At 44.0% G+C, this 13,975-nt stretch overlaps 1 long non-coding RNA gene across 1 annotated transcript; it reads right to left on the reverse strand.

Annotated features, from left to right (window-relative positions):
- Window positions 1-7,253: 7,253 nt before the first annotated feature.
- On the reverse strand, window positions 7,254-12,782 carry LOC135316680 (uncharacterized). The gene is made up of 2 exons (XR_010375920.1): window positions 12,423-12,782; window positions 7,254-7,617 (listed from the first exon to the last, which is right to left on the reverse strand). It is a non-coding gene; the product is annotated as an uncharacterized LOC135316680 (long non-coding RNA).
- Between the last annotated feature and the right edge of the window lie 1,193 nt (window positions 12,783-13,975).

The following is a 13,975-nucleotide window of genomic DNA, read 5'->3' on the forward strand; positions in this document are numbered from 1 at the left end:
GCCCCGGACGCTCTGCTCCCGCTGAATGCTGTCACTTATGTAGCACTTAAAACATAAAGCATGTCCTTCCTGTCAGCCCGATGTAGTCTTGACTAATTGTGTCTCAAATGCCTTCAAGAAGCAGAGCTGGTCTCGTGACTGAGCTTGGAAACGTTGGGAAATACTTCTAATACGACATTCATACATTTACTTAAGAATTAACTGTTACTTGTGCTGAGCAATCCTCCCCTGGCTGATAGCTCGGGCTCCAGCAGAGCTACTGCCTGTGCTCTAGGCTTTACAAAAGGGGTGGGCACCTTTCCCACATCCAGTGCCATCACCAGAGACGTTAACGCTCTCAGCGAGGCTCTTGCTGTCCGCCTGCATTTGACCGTCCCTCAGCAGTAAACCCACCTTCACGGGGTGCCAGTGGGGCGGTTTGTGTGAGCAAGCCCTGGCCGATCTAGTGCATGTGAGCTTATGCTTGCTGGTGGAGATGCTGCATAGCTCCCTCCTTCCCATCACGTAGGACTTCAGCTCCTAACCTGCCTGAAAATATCCTCCGTGAAAGCCACTTAGGGTAATGTTTTCCTGCGATTTATTTCTGCACCGCGTCCCTCGATGCATGCCGACTTTCTCTGCCGATGGCACCTCTGGGCTGAGCAGGAAGGGAAGCAGCGCAAGAGCCTCGCCAGGGAGGAGGCATTTGCTGACAAGCTTTTAAACACTTAAAGTCTAATCACCAATACAGCTCTAGCTTTGGCGTATTTGCAAACCTTTGTTATCAAACTATGCCTACTGAAACAAACATGTTAATTAGCCGCATTGGAAATAGGATGGAAGTAATAGCCCATTTTTCTTCACTGGTGCTGTTCATGCCACAGTAACTATACTTTGCTGGGAGAAACGCAGAGGGGGTGTTATTGTCTGGACTGGGGCTTAGCGTTGTGGTGATGGGAAAAGGCGTTCGAGATGATAAACGGTGGCTCAGTGGCTCGTGGAGATGAAGCCCGAGATGCAGACTGAATGGGCCTGGGAGATGTTTCCCCACCCCGAGACTCTCCTGATGGTGATGAACATGTTTTCTACCAGGGCATCCAGGGAGGGAAGGGGAAAGTTGCTCATTGTTTATCTAGGGCTGTGGTTTGTTGCTAATATTTGTCATCTCAGTCTTGACTACTCCTATCTTACCTAGATGTATTGCTTAATAGCACAAACTCCATTTCAGCATGGAATAAAGGGGCTCAGCTGCAGTCAGATACAGCCATATGCCTAAGGTTGATTGGAGGTGAGCAATTAGTCACATACAGGGGTTGCATGTTTCAACTCAAGATAAATCTGTTGTGTGAACAGTTTCCAGCTGACAGAGTTCAGACTGTCATCCTTTTCTAGAATGATATCCTTTTCCTGCCTCTGAAGGCTCTTTCTCTTCCTGTTTCCTGGATGCTTTGCAGGCAGAGTCCTTAATGCTCCCCCCTTGTTAATTGTCAAGGGTTTTAGCAAGCGTAGGAGATGAAAGGGGATTACTGTATGTGTCCAATTCTGTCATTAGTATTTTGCATGTGCATCTTCTGGTGCCTGTGATAATAGAAAAGGCAGATGATAAAATTATACCAATCTGAGTAAACGAGCCCAAACATTTGAGCTAAGGGCCTTAACCTGCATTAAACCAAGTTATGTGGTATGATTTTCCTTTCCCTTCCCAACCATACGGGGAAAGAAAAATCCCCATCTCCCATAGGTATATAAACCAGGTTGTGACTGTCACTGCAGGGTTATGAGGCACATTATTATGCATCATAGGGTTGGTCCTAGCAAAAATGTGAGTCCTGCTTTTTCTCCCAAAATTGTTACTGAGGAAGTGACTCGAAGGACTGTGAGGCAGAGCAGAGGAAAGGCAAAGGTGCAGTGCTGCTCTGCAAGCGGGATGCTAGCTTTGCTGAAGGCGGGGAGGCAGGAGCAGGCTGTGGATGCGCTCTGGACGCTGCTTGAGCAGCAACAACTTGGCAGGAAACACAGCCACTTTCCGAGACCCGGACTGAAGCTGGTCCTGCCAGCTGTCAGAGCAGGACCCCTGGCTTCAGGGTACGGTGGCAGCAGCCCCTCAGGGGCAGGGCAAGCAGTGGCAACACCACAGGGTCCAGCGGCAGCCTCAGGAAAGGGGAGATATTGAGTACAGACCCCTTGCTGCAAAATGAGAGCGTAGGAGCACAGAAGTGGGCAATTCTGAGGGAGTCTCTGCATCCAGCAGTAATCAAGAGGGAAAATGTCTAACAAGCAAAAGAAAGATAGCAATAGGAGCCGTGAAGGCACATAGAAGTAGTGCCAAGGATGTTTTGTCATGTACAGAAATGTCCTTATTTCCTTCAAGACTTGCACTGACTTCTGAGGAGTATTTTTTTTCTTCTGGAAAACAGCCAAGTCTCTTGTTTCAGGAGACTAAATTGGGATAATATGCATCTGATTTAATAATTCAGTACTGTAGCTGTTCTTAAGCGAAACCCCTTTTTTCTTTCCCACTTGGCACCCACTGCTCTGCAAATCTGTTAATTCCTGAGCTGTAAAAAGCCTACTTGCCCTGAGGAAGCCTGCATTTGCAAACTGCTTGCATGCAAAAAGAAAACATCAAGAGACAAGGGGAATTTTTGGTTTGAGTTTTAGGTGATGCTTCGTGAAAGAGTCCAGGCCACTGCTTTAGAGCCAAGTGCTTAGTAACTACCTCGTATGGATTTATGGAAGGAAACAAATAAGAAAAGTGACTGCTTGACTCATCTCAGAGGCTCCTATATGAGCCTGGTTTCACAAGCAAATCCACGTGATTTGTTCTGTCACACAAAACTCTTGCCATGTTTTTTGCACCCTCAGTAGTGCTCGCGGGTTCAGGCCAGAGGAGGCCCTGCAGGTGCTGCCAGAAGAACAGATAGCATAGTAAGACCTATTCTCACAATATTTCTGTCCTTATCCTCGCTACCTGCTTCTTGCCACAATGCCACTTCGGCATTGATTTTTAGTTGTGGGACTACCTTGTGTTTTCTGGCTGGGCCGTTGCTGAGTGAATTGGAGCTGGCTGGAGTCCTCTGAAGCGGTTTTCTTTTCAGCTGAGACTATACTTCATAACAGCTTTTCATAATTACGTAATTACTGTAGGCATGTTTATTTACTGAAATAGGGACTGTAATTACATTTAATAACACGTATAATTAATTAGGATTCATAATGCGGACTGAAAAATAGGCTGTATGAGTGAGTTTCAAGGCAGATGTTTGTGGTTAACAGCACCGGTTGTGACTTTGTGTCCCTCTGTTGTGGGAGGGGAAGAAAACAATTCTGAGCACACAGCCAGGAAGGGAGTCCTGCACAAGAGAAATGATGCTGCTGGCTGGAGGAAGCTCCCCCCCCCCCCCCCCCCCCCCCAGGAGGTAAGTGGGTTGTAGTAGCCTCTAGCTTGAACACCTTGCGAGACAAGGCTGGCAGGAATATTCGCCTGCTACTGGATACACCTTTATTCTTGCTGAGTGAGAAGCTGCTGGGCACTTTAACATGGAATACTGTCAAGTTAACTGTGCAGAAAACATGAAAGCTCCCCTTGAGTGCACAGACTTAATTTTATCGGGTGTTTAGCAGGCTCTAATGAGAACAGAGAGACCTATATATCTTTGCAGGTGGATAACTTTCTGGCAGGACCTTGATTGCAAGTAAATTTTACACCTTATAGACCCAAAGCCCTGCCAGGGATGTATCCCCAGGGAAGCACACAACACAAAAAGGTGCTGCAAATGCAACAGTTCTCTCCAGAAACTGTTACCCTGAAAAGCGGGTTTGCTTGCCTGGTGTACAAAATACCAAACTACACACAGAGCAGAGGTATTTTAGCACCCCACACTGAGAAACTACGAGGCATTTATATAGTTAAATGTGTCAGTCACAGCTAATACTCACATGCCTCAGCTAATAATTGGTCCATTTCTTTCTTGCCTCGACACAAAGGTACAGCTCACTTTTAATTTATAACACATGCCCAGGGAGTAACTGACTTAGTAGAGCAGGGCCAGTTCCTGGCCTATGGGCCTGAGTTTTAGTACTATAATGACAGTTCCCCTACTTGGCACTTTGTTTTAGTTCCTATCAACATCCCAATTAGTTGTTCTCCTTGACTATACACTTCATCACTGTCATAAATTGAGACCACAATGGATCATAATCCAATTAGAATTTTATTAATTGTAGCAAGTAGAATATGAGCAAATACAGCGCTGGACGGCAGGGGAGTCTGCGCTCCGCCAACTGCCGTACTGAGCAGTTCAAACAGTCTCTCTTTATACATCTTTACTTCCATGTTCAATGAGATAGTGGAGGTACTTTTCACATGCTTCAGTAGTTGTTAGGGGGTCGTTTCCTGCTTCCTGGTGATATGGGGTTGCTTGTCTTATCTCTCTGATGGTTATCTTGCATAAGCACGCCTGGGAGGTATTCTTCGCATGCTTTACACCGAGCTTAACATAAGTCTTAATAAACAATACCTTAGTTCAGTTTCTCACAATCCCCCCTTTTTCTTTTTATCCTATTATTGTTTATTAGACACTACTTTCATTTTCGGCACTGCAGGCAAATCTTCTTCCACAATTCCGACATTTATCATAACACTCACAAGGTAATATCTCACAATTACAATCATAGTTCTTATGTGGCATAATGCATTCACAACAATCGTCATCTTCATTAATAGATACACTCTTATATTTTGCTTCAGACCTTGTAGTCAAAATAAGCAATTTAGCTGGGTCAAACCGTTCTTTAATAAAATGTAAAATACAGCGTAATATACAAGGTCCAAATATAAGTCCCAGAATTAACATAATAAGCGGTCCTGCTAAAGCAGACAACAAAGTGGTTAGCCAAGGTGAAACATTAAACCAGCTTTCATACCATAACTTGCCCGCTTCACGATCTTTTTTACGTTGTTCTAACCTTTTCCGGAGTTCAGACATGGTGTCTTGGACTACTCCCGTATGGTCAGCAAACGAACAACATTCTTCATTGAGAGCTACGCATAACCCTCCTTCCTTTAAGAACAATAGGTCTAATCCTCTCCTATTTTGCAGCACCACTTCTGATAAAGATTTTACTGAAGTGGCTAAATTTTGAATAGATTGCTCTATTTTTGCTAAATCCTCATCTACAGCCATCTGCAAATTTTGCAACTCCTGACCTTTTACCAGGGAGGCTATGCCTGTACTTGCTCCAACTCCACCCGCTATCAGCAGTGTAGCTAGGGTTACTGCCGTAATTGGCTCTCGTTTTTGTCTATTCAGGTTTCCTTCAAAGTGGCGTAGCACCTCCTCAGAGGTGTGATAGATTAGGCGAGGAACAATAATCACCTGTATGCAAAACTGAGATTCATTAAACACGTTCAAGGATAGGCAAGGCGTTATTCCGATGTCTGAACAAACCCATTTAGCTCCTGGTGTCAGGATAGCCCATTTGTCCTTTTTATTTTTGTGTTTCTCTATATTGGTGTTAGTGACTGTTCGGCTGCACAAAGGCTGATACTTTTCGGGCACTGTGCCTATACATTTTCCCTGACCCGTTACTAATTGAATAGTAATTCCTTGCGTATGATTCTTCTGGTCATCCCATTGACATTCTTGTGGGTTTAAACCATTAGACCATCGAATCATACCTGGTTTTCCAACTGCCTCAAAATATGGTGGTCTAATATTATAACATAACCAGCATTCTTCAGTTAAATTTGGTTTGCTTTCATTAAGGGCACGATAAGAGGCTTGCATTAGATTCCATAAGGGGTCCTTGGGTTCTGACAACTCTAGATCTCTGGATAAAGAGAATTCAGTCACAGCATCATTAGTTGTTTTCGAAGGAGAGCCTGAGGAAGGGGTTATGACAATTACGGGGGCCATCTTTTCTTCAGAGGAAGTGAGCGGATTCAGGACCAGATTTGGTCCTATTGGCAAAGGATCGTGGGGCATCGGTTTCTTCATAATTTGAAAAATACCCCCTCTATCTACACCTTGTTCGTAATATCTAATTCCCCAAAATTTTCCTACAAGCCAGAAGTCCTGACTAGGATCTTTTATGGTTATATTAATGCCTGTACATCCAATATCTTTATGATTACATGTACCATTATAGTAACTATCTGTGTAGCTCCAATTTCTCTTTTGACATATTTGTGGTGACCATTTGATTTCTAGATTTTGATCTCCAGATGCAGACCATTCAGAGGCCCATGTTTCGCATCCCCAGTATGCACAATAATAATGGTCTGGACGATTACAGTATGATTTACCAGGGTTCGATGCTGGGCATATATAAATTGGCTTGCAATTCTTATCCATTTCTCCATCGATTAAGTAACGCAAACTTATATTGAAACTAACTGTTCCCCCCTCCATAATTTGTGCTTGGATTGGCTTATTTGGATATTGTATGTTTGTTATTGTCCAATTCATGGGTTCATGAGGGTTTCCTTTTCCATTTGTTTGGGCTATTATCGATAATAAAACTAACGATATACCAGGAAAAAGGGTGTCTGTCAATTTTTCCAATTTAAGTACACTTTTACCAGTCTTGGGGAAGTTTGACCATAGCTGCTCTTGCGCCTCATTGTTCTGGTTCTTTTCTCCACAGTTTGTTCCTCCTCTGCCTCGCCCGTCGACTCGGTTGCTTCGAGCCACGGGGTGTACCATCTTCTCGGCAGCAAGGGAAATCTTCAGGAGAACAGCTGTTTCAGGCTTTCTGCCTGTTTATATAGGCCTCCCACTTTGCAGCTTTAACTAATGGGACTAAGCAAGACACAGCTAGTACTTCCCTTCTGCACTTTGTAGCCAAAATTTCAACCACAAAGGGGATTGATTCGTTGGAATGGTAACAATAATACTAAGGGTTTATTCCTTTGGCAAAACTTTCCACCATTCATGGGATCCTCGAATAATTTCTTGTTCCGACTCTAATTGTTTTTAATTTCCACTCAGTGAGAGTTCTTTGGGTTTTCCAACACTGTGTGCAAACTCCTATCGGAGGGTATCCATATTCACAGTGTGTCCACCATTTATCCTGGCATACCTTACACTTGCAACGAGCAAATGGATAACAATCGCAGTTCAAATGATTGCATCTAATTTGTATATCTAAAGTGCTTATTAGCTTTTCCTCTATATTCAATATTGTGTTACTACATAAGTTTAGCAATTTCCTTCAACACACTTTGTACGCTTCCATATATAATAGATTAAAAAAGATAATTATAGCAAATATAAACAGCAATATACACTTTATACCAAAAGGTAATGCGGCAAAATAATCAACTAAAGTTCTTATCATTACGTTATCTTTTCAGAGTTATCTTGGTGTCACCTGGAGTACTGATTACTTTCCAGTGGGGTCTCGTCACTGGGCCTTTAATGCGACTAGCATGAGTCCATCCACGCTCAGCAGTCCGGACAGCTGTTTCTGTTGTAAGCAAAACAAGATAAGGTCCCTCCCAATTGGGTTTTAGGGTTTCTTCTTTCCACGTTTTAACCAATATCCAGTCCCCAGGTTTAAAATTGTGAATTTTTAAGTCCAATGGGGGTCGTTGCACAATTAGTCCATGTTCCCAAAGCTTGTTACGATGTTCTGCTAATTGTGAAACATATTCATTAATCACATGATCTCGAATTAAAACATTTGTTTGTGGACTTTCGATTCTATAGGGCATTCCATACACCAGTTCAAACGCTGATATCCCTACATCTGCTCGGGGCCTGGTTCTGAGAATTAATAGTGCCATGGGTAGGCACTTAACCCATGATAATTTGGTTTCTATCATTAATTTAGTCAAAATAGTTTTGATTTCTCCGTTCATCCTTTCAACTTTTCCCGAACTTTGTGGATGCCATGGCGTATGATATTCCCACTTAATACCTAAACTTCCTGTTAGATTTCTAACAATTTTTGACACAAAGTGTGTTCCTCTGTCCGAATCGATTACATCGGGTACTCCATATCGAGATATAATATGTTCAAGTAATACCTTAGTAACTTGGTTAGCAGTTGCTTTAGAGGTAGGAAAAGCCTCAACATAATGTGTTAAATGATCCACCATCACTAATAAATATTTGTAACGCCCTACCCTGGGTAGTTCAGTAAAATCCACTTGTATGTGTGAGAAAGGTCTGTATGCTGGGGAACGTCCTCCAAGAGGTTTTCGTCTCATGTTGTTTCGATTAACCTTTTGACAGGTCTCGCAGGCTGCAGTGACTGCCTTTGCTATGTTATATACGCTTATACAGGCAAACTGTTGATTGAAATGATCAACTAACGCCTGGGTTCCCCAGTGTGTTTTACTGTGTATTTTTGAAAAGATTTCGAGTGCTATGCCCTTCGGCAAGACTTCTCTCCCATCTGGCAATATGTACTTACCATCTTGTTCCTTAGCTCCCATTTGTTCTAGTTTTTCCTTTTCTGCAGACTCAAAACTCAAATTATTACTAACAGGTACTTGCTGCATAGTCAAAATCGTACTATAATTGCCTGCTACTCGTTTTGCTTCTGTATCAGCTGCATTATTTCCTCTAACTTGATAACTCGTGCCTCGCTGGTGTCCCTTTATATGTACAACTGCTATTTTATTTGGTATTTTCAATGCCCCCAGAACTCGCCGAATTAATTCTGGGTGTATCAGTTCTTTTCCCTGTGAGTTAACAAATCCTCTCTCCTCCCATATTTTCCCAAAGGTATGTACTACTCCGAACGCATAGCGTGAGTCTGTATATATAGTTCCATCCTTTCCCTTCAGTGACACTAAGGCTTTCCACAATGCGTACAGCTCACAGGCTTGAGCCGACCAGCTGGCACTCAGGGGGCCCGATTCTATTGTCTTAAATTCTCCTTTATCCAACTTAATGATGGCATACCCTGACAATCGTTTACCTTCCACTATTCGAGATGACCCATCTATAAAAATTATTTCTCCATGTTGTAATTCCTCTTCTTCTAGATCTGGTCGAATTCGTGTTTGTTGTTCAATCGTTTGAAGACAATCGTGTATTAACTCAGTACTTTCCCCTGGGTATAAAAATTCTGCAGGGTTAACCGCTCCGACAGTCCTTAGGGACAGTTTTGGAGATTCTATGAGTATTCCCTCATACTTTAGTAGTCGGCTATCTGTAAGCCATTTTTCTGCTTTTTGTTGAAGCACCCCCCTTATGTTATGAGGCGCATATAGGACAACTTCCCCATTGAAGGTAATACGATTCGTTTCTTCAAGTAATAAGGCAGCAGCAACAACGATTTGTAAACAACTTGGCCAACCCCTGCTCACAGGATCCAACAGCTTTGATAAGTATGCTACTGGTTTCTTTTGTCCCGCCCATTCCTGAGTTAATACTCCGAATGCTGTTCCTTCATGTATGTTAACGAATAAATGGAATGGCCGCTTTAGATCTGGGAGGCTTAAAACCGGTGCTTGACTTAACTCCCTTTTGAGGCTGGTAAACTGATCTTGATCCTGAGGGGTCCACTTGGGTATTTTGTCTTTAGACAGTTGTTCATACAAGAATTTAACTTTAAAGCTGTAATTCTCTATCCATTGTCTACAATACCCAAATAACCCTAATGCTTGTCGAATTTGCCTCTTAGTGACAGGCATAGGTAATTCCAGAATTCCCTTAATGCGCTCCGGATCCAATATCTTCTTGCCGTTAAACAAATAATGCCCCAAATATTTCACTTTTTCCTCCACAAATTGTAACTTTTCTTGTGATACCCGTAGTCCCTGTTGTGCAAGAAAGTTTAGAAGTCGAATGGTTTCTTTTCTTACATCCTTCTTATTATTCCCTGCTATGAGTAGATCATCTACATACTGTAACAGCACATTTCCCGTTTGTACCTGGTATTCTTTTAAGAGCTCTTCCAGGGCCTGTCCAAACAGGTTAGGGGACTCAGTGAACCCTTGGGGGAGCACGGTCCATCTCAATTGCTGTCTGCGGCCTGTCTCTATGTCTTCCCATTCAAAGGCAAAATAATCACGGCATTCTTCTGCCAGTGGACAGGCCCAAAAGGCATCCTTTAAATCAACCACACTATACCAGGAGTTATGGGGTCCTAGCTTGCTTAGCAGTGTGTATGGATTTGCTACTACAGGGAACCGGGTGATAGTTCTTTTGTTTATTTCCCTTAAATCATGTACGAGCCGATATTTCCCATTTGGCTTCCTTACAGGCAAAATGGGAGTGTTAAAGGGTGACATACAAGGCTCTAAGATTCCTTGTGCTAATAATCGATCAATTTCTGGTTTCAATCCTCTCCGTCCTTCTAGGGATATGGGATATTGCCTTATCCTCACAGGTATGTGGGGTTCGGAAATTTGAATTTTAATCGGTGGGATTTCCAGTTTACTTATTGTGTCCGGAGAGTACCAGACATCGGGGTTAATTTGTTTTTGATCATCTACGGTCAAAGGATAAGCAGACACCGTTAGCTCTTGATTTTTTACTTTAATTTCTAATTGCAATTCAACAATTAAATCTCGTCCTAACAGATTAAATTCTGCTTCAGGGACGAGCAAGAGTTCACCCATTCCAAATTTATTTTCAGTTTCGAATACCACATTTTTGATTTTGCTTACTTTAAAGGGTTCTCCTTTTGCCCCAATTACTTGTACCTTTTCAGGGGAAACTTTACATCCCTCAGGTATTTGCCTAATAGTCGATTTCTCAGCCCCAGTGTCTACTAAAAAGGTGAACTCTTGTTTATGGGGACCTATTTTTAATTTTATCAAGGGCTCATGATGACTCCGGTCCCCTAAGATATAGAGCCCCTGACTCTCCTATTCCGTTTTTAATATTTCCTCATCCCTGATCCTTTCTCTGCAATTCGTCTTTATATGTCCCTTCTTTCCACAGTAAAAACAACATCTCTGTTCCTTCTTTACTACCACGTTCCCTTGTTTCGTTCCAGCAGATCTGTGTTCACCAGTCCGCCCTTTGCGATCCTCTCTGACTGCTGCTACCATCATTTTTACTTGTCGCTTGCTGCTCTCTTCTTCCCGCCTTACGTAGACTTTCTGAGCTTCCCTCAATAATTCATCCAACCCTCTATTCTGCCAGTCCTCTAACTTTTCAATCTTCTTTCTGATATCTTCCCATGATTTTGCCACAAACTGAGTTTTGAGGAGCGCTTGCCCTAAAGGGTCGTCTGGATTTACCCCAGAATACAGCTGAAGGGCTTTCCTCAGTCGTTCCAGCCACTCAGTAGGGCTCTCATCTTTCTTTTGTATTTCATTAAATGCTTTATTGATATTCTGGCCACGGGGTACTGCTTCTCTAATCCCTTGAATTACTATAGTTCTCAGGTCCTGCATATGAGTTCTATGCACCGGATCCTGATTATCCCAATTAGGTCTTTGGAGTGGCCATTTAATATCTGCTTGGGGTCCCTGGGCATGCTGAGCATCCCACAGTCTCATTCCTGCTCGCCTGATCATATCTCTTTCCTCGGTAGTAAATAATTGACCAAGGATAGATTGCATCTCATCTCAAGTATAAAGGTTTGGTCCCAAAAATTGATCTAATCTTTCTGCCACTCCGAGTGGGTCCTCAATTAGGTTTCCCATCTCGGTTCTTTTAAAATCTCGTAGGTCAGCCGAACTTAGGGGCACAAAAATATATCCAATCACAGGTTGGGGTCCCCCCATGGGCATTTCCCTTAAAGGATACATCTGAGCTGCCCCTTTTTGACTCCTAGTTACGCGTCTAGGAGGAGGGGGAGACCCTTGTTCCGATTCTGGTGGGGGAGTGGGCACTCTGGGGACCTCTGAAGGGGCTGCGGGAGCAGGAGGAGAAATATAAGGAGGGGGGGTTAGAAGGGTTTCGTCTAACTCTTCCTTCTTTTTCTTTTGTTCAGTTTTTACTTCATTCAGTGGATAAAGTCTAGCTCTCGGTCTTTCTAGCCACACTTCCGCATACTGACTCTCTTCTGGGTTAAGGGGTTTTTTATTGTTAACCCAGAGGTTTAATTGTTGTCTGACCCAATCCTCTTCTGACCCATAGACTGGCCAAACGACATCTTTAGAAATCTTCTTCCCTCCCCATATCCTAGTACAATATTTTATCATTTTCTGTTTATCTTTCCCTAGGGTTCCAGGGAAATATCTCCAATTGTCTAGGATATATGCCAGAGGGGTATTCTTAGGTACAGTGGGTACCTTTCCCATGGGAGTCGAAGGCTTGCTGCCCTTCGCCCCCATCTTCTGGAATATCCACAAGCGTGCACTCACTCGTTCCCCTTGTTCCTGGCCCAGTCCCTCGCGGGAGATGGGAAACGCAGTACTTAAGGGTCCGCACTCGCCTGGTTCAATATAGCGAACCTCTCACTCGTTATATTCCAGGAAACCCAATCCCGCCCGAACGGTAAACCCGCGAACAAATTCGCCATATACTTACGCGCCCTGCGTCTTCGTCCGGACTCCCGTGCACAGAATTTTTATGGGATTTTACCGGTTTCTCCTTTGCTCATCATTCTAGAATTTAGGTTCGTCGGTAAGGTTGAGGTAAGCTGTCGGTCGCGGGGCCGCGGATTGCCGCGGGGCGCCTCCCCGGAGGACAGAAGCTCACCGTTCCTTATCCGAGTCACGGCACCAAATTGTCATAAATTGAGACCACAATGGATCATAATCCAATTAGAATTTTATTAATTGTAGCAAGTAGAATATGAGCAAATACAGCGCTGGACGGCAGGGGAGTCTGCGCTCCGCCAACTGCCGTACTGAGCAGTTCAAACAGTCTCTCTTTATACATCTTTACTTCCATGTTCAATGAGATAGTGGAGGTACTTTTCACATGCTTCAGTAGTTGTTAGGGGGTCGTTTCCTGCTTCCTGGTGATATGGGGTTGCTTGTCTTATCTCTCTGATGGTTATCTTGCATAAGCACGCCTGGGAGGTATTCTTCGCATGCTTTACACCGAGCTTAACATAAGTCTTAATAAACAATACCTTAGTTCAGTTTCTCACAATCACCCTGTTTTCAGCAGCTTCTGGGGCAGGATATTTGCTTTGATCAGTCTCTCAGCTCTCCTCAAGGATATAATCCTAAAACAAGTGCTTCTCTCTCTCTCTCAGTTCCTGACTCTGGCCATCAAATTGTGTTTTGCCAGGCTCACATAGTTCATTGTTACGGCTTAGCAGAAAATTCCAAAAATTCCATTTTCTTCAGAATATCAGAAAAATATGCTGCCCCTGGCATGGAGTTCAGTGACTCCTGTGGGAGCTGAAGAGCAGAGCAGATAGTGTTTTTGGGCAGCTACAGGTAAGGCTGTGTCCTGCAGGTGCAGCTAGGAACACCATTAGCCTTAGTGGATTCTGCAGAGGGAGAGGCGGGTGGGCTGGAGCTCTGCTGCCCACAGACGGGCGATGCCAACCATCTTCCTTAGAAATGCTCATGTTCCAAACAAGCCCACGTTAGAGGGCCATTTCTAGAGGAAATCAGAAACAGCACCTGTTTTATTAATGTGGACTATTCAACTGCTGGGATAAAATCCTGGGAGAAACATCCTCAGCTCAGCCTCTGCAGAACAGAATGAAGGCGGGAGAGCAGGGGCAGAGGTTCAGGAAAAGCATCTGCTGGAACTGCCAGCTCTGACAGCTGATTAAGCTCTTGCTGACCCTTGCCTCTCCTGTGCCTCCTGGGGAGAAGAGGAGCTAATGGGTTGGAAGACTGTGCCAGAAGGCTGAGGGCTCTGCAGGTCAGGCAGATGCCTTGCTGCTGAATTTGTTCAGGCTGCAGAGTTCCCTGCAAGGGGAAAGCACAGAGGCTGCAGGGATTGCAAAGGATCTGTCTGCCTGCAAGAGCGTGCAAGTGGTGCCATGCGCAGAGCTGCTTTCTCTGGCCTGCGCCAGCAGAGCCCTGCTTCCCCCGGCACCCTGCTTTGGGAGCACCTTCCGCCCGCAGGAATGCGTGTCTTACGTGTGACAGGTGGTCACCCCAAGCATCACCTTC

The sequence above is a fragment of the Phalacrocorax carbo genome, chromosome 21 (assembly GCF_963921805.1).
Source record: "Phalacrocorax carbo chromosome 21, bPhaCar2.1, whole genome shotgun sequence".
In the NCBI taxonomy this organism is placed as follows: Eukaryota; Metazoa; Chordata; class Aves; order Suliformes; family Phalacrocoracidae; genus Phalacrocorax; species Phalacrocorax carbo.